Genomic DNA, 8,552 nt, shown 5'->3' with positions numbered 1-8,552 from the left:
TTGTTCCGACCATTGAAAATGAGGAGTAACTGTGTATTCCGGTGTGTTTTTACCATTGCGATAGCAAGGGTATTGCAATCCGGTACTAGATATTTTTCCGGTAAAAAACTTTGTCCACGACTCATTGGACTCCTGGCGGTACCTTGCTTCATAATGAACTCAAATTTTGTAGTGTATCTTGCACACTTAGCCTGGTGGTAACGAAAATGCCTAGGACGGCAAAGGTCATGGGTTCGAGTCTGACCAGGACCAGTTTTTTTCAAACGGGAAATGTTCCGGATCACTTTTTTGGCCTAGAATTCGTCTGCTTATGTTTTGTTGCTTAGTTGCCACATCTAAGAATTGTTTATTTTAGCTCTAAGCAGTTTTCACTGCAGCTGTTTTTAGCATTTGAATAATCCGGCTGCATCGAAATTTGCTTTTCACATTCGTTGTAATTTTACCAGCTCAATTTGTTAAAATCTTTATCTATCTATCTATCTATATCTACACTATATTTAAATGCAAGTGACAGCTATCTCCCATGTTGAAGCATAATAATTTTGCATGTTTAACGAAAGAATTTGTTCAGGTTTAAGCTATATCATATATTGCAATTCTTAAGAAAATTTTTCAATTAGTTTTCCGCAAGGCCATGAGTTTTTCACTTATTTTTTTGAGGCCAAATTAAGTCTATCTGTCTGTCTGTATACCTGCTTTTTAAAATAATTTGATTGTCTGCATACCCGTCTCTTAACTTTTTACTTTTAAATTTGATTTCGACGATTCAGTTTAAAGTAGTGCTACTGTCAAACGGTTGTCTCCAATCTTTCTTTATCTGTATTTTTTTCCGTCTTTTTTCGAGCCTTCTTTTTCGATCTTTTCTATCTTTTTCTGTTTTTTTATCCTTCTTTCTTTTTTCAACATTTTTTTTTTCTGTCATTTTTCTGTCTTCTTTTTTTATCTTTTTTTAATCTTCTTTTTCTATCTTTTTTGCTATCGTTCTTTTTTAATCTTTACTCTTTTTTATATCACCTGTCGCCAATTATGACTGCTCAAATCCTGGAGTTTCCGAGATATGACATTTTTTGTGATTTTTTCAAAAAGTTTTCAAAAAATTTGAATAAATTTTTGTTTTTAAAATTTGAAATTCCTCACCCTGTACTTGGATGATTTCAGGGTACTCTCAGGGATTCGTGAACCTTGCCTCCAATTATGACTGCTCAAATCCTTGTATTTTTCGAGATATGACGTTTTTTGTGATTTTTCAAAGTTATAGAAAACTTAACCTAATTTTTTTTCTTCTAAATTTGAAATTCCCAACCCTGTAGTTGGGGGCTATCAGAGTACTCTCAGACGGTTGCGAACCTTGCCACCAGTTAACACTTCTCAAATTGTTGTAGTTCTCGAGGTATGACATTTTTTGTATTTTTGTTTTCAAAAAATTTTTAATAAATTTAAATTAATTTTTGTTTTCAAAATTTGAAATTCCTTACCGTGTAGTTGGGTGTTGTCAGGGTACTCTGAGGGGTTTCAAATCTTGCTTTCAAATATGGTTGCTCAAATCCTTCTAGTTTCGCTTTTATTTTCTTTTTTTTTCGTGTTTTTATCGGCTTAATAAAGTTCGGTTTAATTAATATCGACCTAGTGGCCTCTTATTGCGTCGTTACGTCCGAAAAAAGTTTTTGGGCGCGCGAATGTGCTCTTGAGGGGAAAAGAGATTTTTTGATTTTCTTTCGGGCATCAAGGGTTTCTGCTCCGGTTTTTTCGGCTTTGTTACCGCTTGGTAATTATTAATTGAAACTCAATCAATCATCCGAAGCATCTGGCGTACGGGTAAATAACTGCTTGAGACGACAAAGTTTTGCAAGTCGAATCCGCGCGTTTCATTTTTAATGCTTTTTCGGATTATCGTCCATCTGTTTATATTCGTCGTCTTGGTTCCCGTAGCTTGATATTTAAGCTTTATTCCAAGTTGCTGTAACCCCCATGCTTGAAACGACAAAGCCCGGGAGTTCGATTCCAATTGAGACCTGTTTTTCTTCCAAATAGAAAATTATGACCGATTTATTTTATTGTCTGTCTCTTTAGTTTTGTCTGCTTAGTTTCGCAGAAATGACGTTTTTGAAAACTTGGCTTCTGTTTAGCATTCCCAAATCTCGCAGTAGAGTTTCTTATGGTGCAGGCAATTTTGTTCCGGATGTTTTGGGCTATTATTGCAGTTTTTTCCGTTTGATTTTCATTTTCATTCATATTTGTATCGCATATGTTGCGAAGCTCAGCTTCGCCTCTGTGTAGTTTTTTCAAACTTTCGAGCGAGTAAAGCGATCGAGTAAGATTTGTTGCAAATGAAAATTAACAATTTAGGCTGAAAAATGATTTTATTGAAATGAAAAGTATTTTTGGAAGCTTCATTCAGCTCTTCTCTGGCAAAAAAAAACATTCTATATTTAAAATTTTTAGTTCAAAAAATTGAAAAAATTTATAATTTTTCCATTTTTTTAAAAAATTTTTTGAAGACAATTGGAGTCTTTTATGCCAGATTCACTAAATTTTTACGCTTTTGTATATAAGTCACTAACTTGAAGAAAAGTTTTTTTCTGAGAGTGTGGTCGGAACATCCTGTGCTACTTGCTCAGCAACAGGCTATTCTTGTTTATTGCTTTTTTGGTTCTTAGACCGTTAATTATGCTCAGGTATGATGTTGCAAAGGCAAATCAATTTTGTCGGCGTCAATAGATCAAGGTTAGAAATTCAGTTAGTTTTGGACTGTTTTTTTCAATACTTTTTCTGATGCGTTGAACTAATTTGTATTGGACTGTGATGTATGGGACGTTTCTGTATAAGCACCGCCGAACTGTATCTACACATCAGTGTTATTGCTGTAAATGTGAATGTTTTGCTCAGACCACTGTGGGTAGAAATTTCGGATAGTTCTACTTTTTTTTGTGTCCAATCAGCTGACAGATTAAAACGGAAATAGATTTTGATACCAGATTACAGCGCTTTCAGTCGTGATTTGAACTGCAACGACAAATTTCTGGTGACAATTTTTTTCCTGTCGCAAGACAGGTCCCATTTTTTTTCTTCAAACCTATGTTTTCTTCGATGTTTCTTGCCGTGATCCGCACAGCTGTCTGCTGGCAGTTTAATTTATAGCTGCAACCTACTCAACAAACTTTCCTTTTCATCGATCCTTTTCTTTTACAAAGCTCAGCTTCCTCTATGTTCAAACTAATCAAAATCTGTCGTTTGAGCACATCCCTGTCTTTAAGTTAAAGCTGGGACGTCTGAGGGCTCCTTTCTGTTGTTTTTCGAGGTGCTGCGGTACGGGGGTGCGTATCTTGGCTGCTCATTGTTAATCATTGGCAATAAACCGTTTGGGTGAGAAAAGGGGAGCGACACAATTTAAAGCGAACACTGCAAGTTGATAAACGTGCCAATCATGAAGCATGAACCAAAAACGATTCAGTCCGAATATTGCAGTATATTTCTAAAGGGACATTTGGGGCCAATGTAGATTTCGACTGGAAGAAGGTCATTCACGAAAATGCAATTTTGTCAAAGCATCTGAAGTTACTGCTTTGCATATAAGTTTCTTGCGGCACTTAATGTTACGCCAGATGAAAAAATATTTATCACTTTTTGAAATTTTCTCTCATAAAAATTGACGTCAAGACTTAGAACCTAGAGCAATTTTTTTGTAGAATTGCCGCGTTTTTTCATATAAAACTACTTGAATTGAGTTCAAATCGATGTCCGCTAATTTTGGTGCTCGCGCTTGATGCAAGCGGTCTTGTTGTCCATATTGTTGACTCTGTTGAGTCAAAATCTTTTTAAGTTGAGATTATTGAAGTCGTTAATTATAAGGAACTCGTTAAGATTGATGTGATGCTTATACCTCCTTCTTGCTTTAATAGAAGACTTCAGCTGCAGAGCCGCTGTTTTATCTTTTCTCGAGAAGTGACTTTATTTTATTACCATCCAAATGAAAAGTGCTCAGACATTTAACAGGTTATGAAGTGGGCTAGTAAATAATCAAAAATGACTGTTGCACGCTAAATTTACGACTTTAGCGCTGTAAAATTTGATCAATTTTTCTCTTGCTGGCGATATCTGAGCTTAGAAAGTATCTGCTAGCAGATCTTGTAATTGCTGATTTGTCAAGTTTGATTGATAAGTGCGACGCAGTTTTCGAACCAATTTTACGCAGTTTGACGAGTGTCACAGCTTCAAGTGTTTGTTAGCTCAGATTTGCCAAGTCGACTTTTTCAAATAAATTCTAGCCCCAGGCCAAAATTGTGCAAACATACGTTTTGAGTGCTTACCACCCGAGATGAAGACGAGATAGAGAGAAAAAGAGAAAGAGAGAGTTCAAAATCCATTCTCTGCACAAGTGCTTAAACTCATAGTTTTGACAGTTTGATACCAGATCATATGGCAGAAGAAGTTATAAATAAACCTGTTATCAAGTTAACAACTTGCAATGCGTGGATGAAGTTGTGAAAACGGTTAGTATTTTTTGGTTGCAATATTTAACGATATTTTCCTCTGGATAGTTTGATTTGGGCTCAGTAGATGCATTTAGGATCAGTTTATTCTCAACAGGATTTTTGCAGGTATAATCTTGCTTTAGCCCAGCCAGTTTTTTCCGGGTATTTTAAAGTCGCAGTTTACTAGCTCGACATATCGCGTCCTTCTATTTATAGTAACTGTTGTTTTCTCAATGTTTGGGCGGAACCGGAAGGCATTCAAGACTCTCAACACTTAAGAGGCCAAAATATACATTTTAATTTTGAGAACTCTGCCGAATGAAAAAAAAATTATAGATTGATCCAGTTTTCTCGAATTGATTTAGTCAACATAAAAGTTTCGTGCACTTCAAACGAAGAGTGAAAAAAAATGTAAAGTTTACAAAAACAAGTAAGTCTTTGAGAAAGCTGTTTTTGCCAAGGACAAGCTCAATGAAGCTTTCAAAACCAGTTGTCTTTTTGGTAAGTTTTCTAGTTCTCGCCACTTTCAATGATCGGAAGAAAAAGTAGTAAAACCTTTTCGAAATTAAATTTAAAATTTCGGATTAGTTATACAGAGAGATATTTCGCGACTAGATACCATAGGTAAAATCAGATATCGTGGGGCTGGCTTCTTTCACCTATCGTGGGGCTGGCTTCTTTCACCTATCTTGGGGCTGGCTTCTTTCTTCAGGGATTCAACCCTCTGACCACCAGAAGGGTCCTCCGTAGATACCATTTTAAGACCTCTGTTTTTGGCTGACTGAACCCATTTTTTCTAAGGTTCCTTTGGCGCCAAAATGTAATAATTTTGAGGGGGTGCGCGCGTCAAAAAACCGCGATTTCATATAAGCCTTTTTTTGGCATGTTTTTCAAAAATTTGGCTTTTCGATAATTTTTTGAAAATCGCTCCCTCGAGAAAAATTTAGATCTGCCCCTGGGTAGAGTGCTAAACAATGTTCCTGTGTTATTTCTGTGTGATGGCACATGATGTTGTTTTCTTTTTTTATAAAACTTTGCTGACGATTGAAAGCTAAAGATGAAGTGATTATCACTTATTTAGGTCATGGTGTTTTTTCAGGATGATTGGATTTGATTTTAGCTTGATGATTCAAGTTTTCGCAGTTTGATTTCAATTTTTTAAGGTCAGTTCATTTTGTTTGCTAAAAGGAAGGCCAAATCACCTAGCGAACAGCAAAAATAAAAAGGTAAAAAAACGTGAATGGCTTTTAGTTTCAAAAACGGACTGGCTGAACTTAAAATTTTTCTAAAGGTGCCTTTGGCGCGAATATATAATAATTTTGAGGGGAGAGCGCGCTTCAAAAAACCGCGCTTTTTTGTCAAAATTTTCATGAAATTGATTTAAAGTGCTTTTTTGGGATTATTTCTTAAAATTTTGCCTGTTTGATAACTTTTTTTTGAGAACACCTTCGAGAAAAACTTAGATCCGCCTGTGGGTAGAATTCGAAACAATTTTCCAGTGCTATTGCTATGCTAATGGCACAGAATATTTATTTCTTTTTTTAAAGGTTCTTGTCGGTTAAAAGCGAAAGAATGAAGTGATTGTCACTTATTCAGGTGATGGTGTTTTTTTTTGTTTTTCAAGATGATTTGATTTGATTTTTAGCTTGATGATTCGAGTTTTTGCAGTTTGACTTTGATTTTTTTAAGCGAAGCTTATTATTTACAAGGAAGGCCGACTCACCTATCGAACTGCAAAAATGTAAAATTTAAAAAACTTGAGTTTTTTAGATTTAAAAACGGACCTAATTTTTCTGAATTAAAAAGATTAAAATAAATAAAAAGAATAATTAAATCACCTATTCATCCAGTTTTCTCTAAATCGTACATCTAATCTGAACAACTCTCAAAATTCAGAGAGCTTCAACGTTAAAGGTTTTAGAAAGTGGAAAAATGTTCTATCTTTTATGTTTTGGTTTCCTTGAGTTCTTTTATGCTTTTCCAACTATATGTTGGCTATATATTCTTAGTAAAGGGCGATTGATAATGATAAAACAACTGCTGAAGTGAGATGTAACAATATCAAAGATAGCAGAGAAATGAGTTAGAAAAAAAATTGGGCTTCAATAATTTTGGAGTTATCAATTTCAGTGTCGTCAAGTTGGTCCCAAAACGAGACAAATTTCTCGACATTAATGAATTTTTGATTTAGGAGGCCAAATTTTGGTTAAAGTTTTTTAAATTTGATATCACACTTGAAACCAGACGCGGATCTAGGAATTTCTCGAGAAGAGGCGGATTTTCAAAGAAAGTTTTGTCGACCTTTTTTTTAGGTCGACCAAATTGATTTTCTGGGGGCGGATTTTCAAAAAATTTTGAAAGTTTTGTCTACTTTTTTTTAGGTCGACCAAATTGATTTTCTGAGGTCTTAAAAATCACTATAACGACCTTAATTTGACCAAGTTTTCTGCGCTGCAGGTAAATTTTTGAAAAAGGCCAAAAACGGCTTTTTAGGCACTTTTTGGAAAATTTTGACCAAAAAATCGCGTTTTTTTTGGCACGCACTCCCTCCTCCAAACTAGTATATAATTGCACCAAAGGCGCCTTTAGAAAATTTTTTACGGTCTGTCACCAAAAATGGACATCTCAAAATAGTACAAAGGGGGGACTTTTTGGGTCGGCAGGGGGTCGAATTTCTGAGTGGGGTGGGGGGGGGGTGCGACCACCCCCCTCATAAATCTGCTACTGCTTGAAACTATGTGGGATTTTTTGAGATAATCAAAATCCATTAAAAACACTCCTGAAGTCGTTGGAACAAAAATGGCATTGAAATTTTTTGATGTTTTTTTGATGAAAGGACCAGGTGAATGTCAGTTGAATGTAGCTGAACAGTTTTTTGATTTGTTGCTTTACTTTGCTGCTAAGCTTTTTAAAAATATTGAATCATGTTTACTTGAGATTTCTCCATTTTATTTCATGTTTTTTTCAGCCTTGCGATAAGCAAGGGTGTAGCAATCGGTATTTTTCCCGTAAACAACTTTGTTCGCAGGATGACTTTCATAGAACTTACGGTCATCTCCTATACTTTCGCAAACGAACAGACGATTTTTAAGTATATCAGCATTTCAAATTCCCGTTTTATTCAAAATTGCTTTTTTATGCTGTTTGTAAACTTAGCAACATTTCAGTATATCAGTTTTTTTTTCGTTTTTGTTTTCTTTTCTAAGGTCTTGCAAAGTCTTCCGACAGATTTAATCGTAAATTAATAGTCTATTTCTCGAAAATTGAGCTTGATATTAGGGGGGGCGAGATTTAGGGGGCGGGGGGGGGGGGGGGGGGGTGCGGACGCCTTCCCTCCCCCCTCAGAGATTCGACCCCTACCAACCCAAGGGGTTCACCCTTTGTACTTTCGTGAGATATCCATGTTTGGCGACGGACCTGTCTGCTGGCAGTTTAATTTATAGCTGCAACCTACTCAACAAACTTTCCTTTTCATCGATCCTTTTCTTTTACAAAGCTCAGCTTCCTCTATGTTCAAACTAATCAAAATCTGTCGTTTGAGCACATCCTTGTCTTTAAGTTAAAGCTGGGACGTCTGAGGGCTCCTTTCTGTTGTTTTTCGAGGTGCTGCGGTACGGGGGTGCGTATCTTGGCTGCTCATTGTTAATCATTGGCAATAAACCGTTTGGGTGAGAAAAGGGGAGCGACACAATTTAAAGCGAACACTGCAAGTTGATAAACGTGCCAATCATGAAGCATGAACCAAAAACGATTCAGTCCGAATATTGCAGTATATTTCTAAAGGGACATTTGGGGCCAATGTAGATTTCGACTGGAAGAAGGTCATTCACGAAAATGCAATTTTGTCAAAGCATCTGAAGTTACTGCTTTGCATATAAGTTTCTTGCGGCACTTAATGTTACGCCAGATGAAAAAATATTTATCACTTTTTGAAATTTTCTCATAAAAATTGACGTCAAGACTTAGAACCTAGAGCAATTTTTTTGTAGAATTGCCGCGTTTTTTCATATAAAACTACTTGAATTGAGTTCAAATCGATGTCCGCTAATTTTGGTGCTCGCGCTTGATGCAAGCGGTCTT

At 36.0% G+C, this 8,552-nt stretch overlaps 2 protein-coding genes across 2 annotated transcripts in view; one reads left to right on the top strand and one right to left on the bottom strand.

Moving 5' to 3' along the window:
* Positions 1–8,552, top strand: part of LOC134845134 (26S proteasome non-ATPase regulatory subunit 1-like) — a 428,069-nt gene that overhangs the window by 105,455 nt on the left and 314,062 nt on the right. The window lies entirely within an intron of this gene.
* LOC134843767 (uncharacterized) overlaps positions 1–8,552 on the bottom strand; it is a 207,772-nt gene that overhangs the window by 98,253 nt on the left and 100,967 nt on the right. The window lies entirely within an intron of this gene.

This window comes from Symsagittifera roscoffensis, chromosome 4 (assembly GCF_963678635.1).
Source record: "Symsagittifera roscoffensis chromosome 4, txSymRosc1.1, whole genome shotgun sequence".
Lineage (NCBI taxonomy): Eukaryota > Metazoa > Xenacoelomorpha > Acoela > Convolutidae > Symsagittifera > Symsagittifera roscoffensis.
Note: the sequence above shows the minus strand (reverse complement) of the source record. Positions and strands in the feature narration are given on the sequence as shown.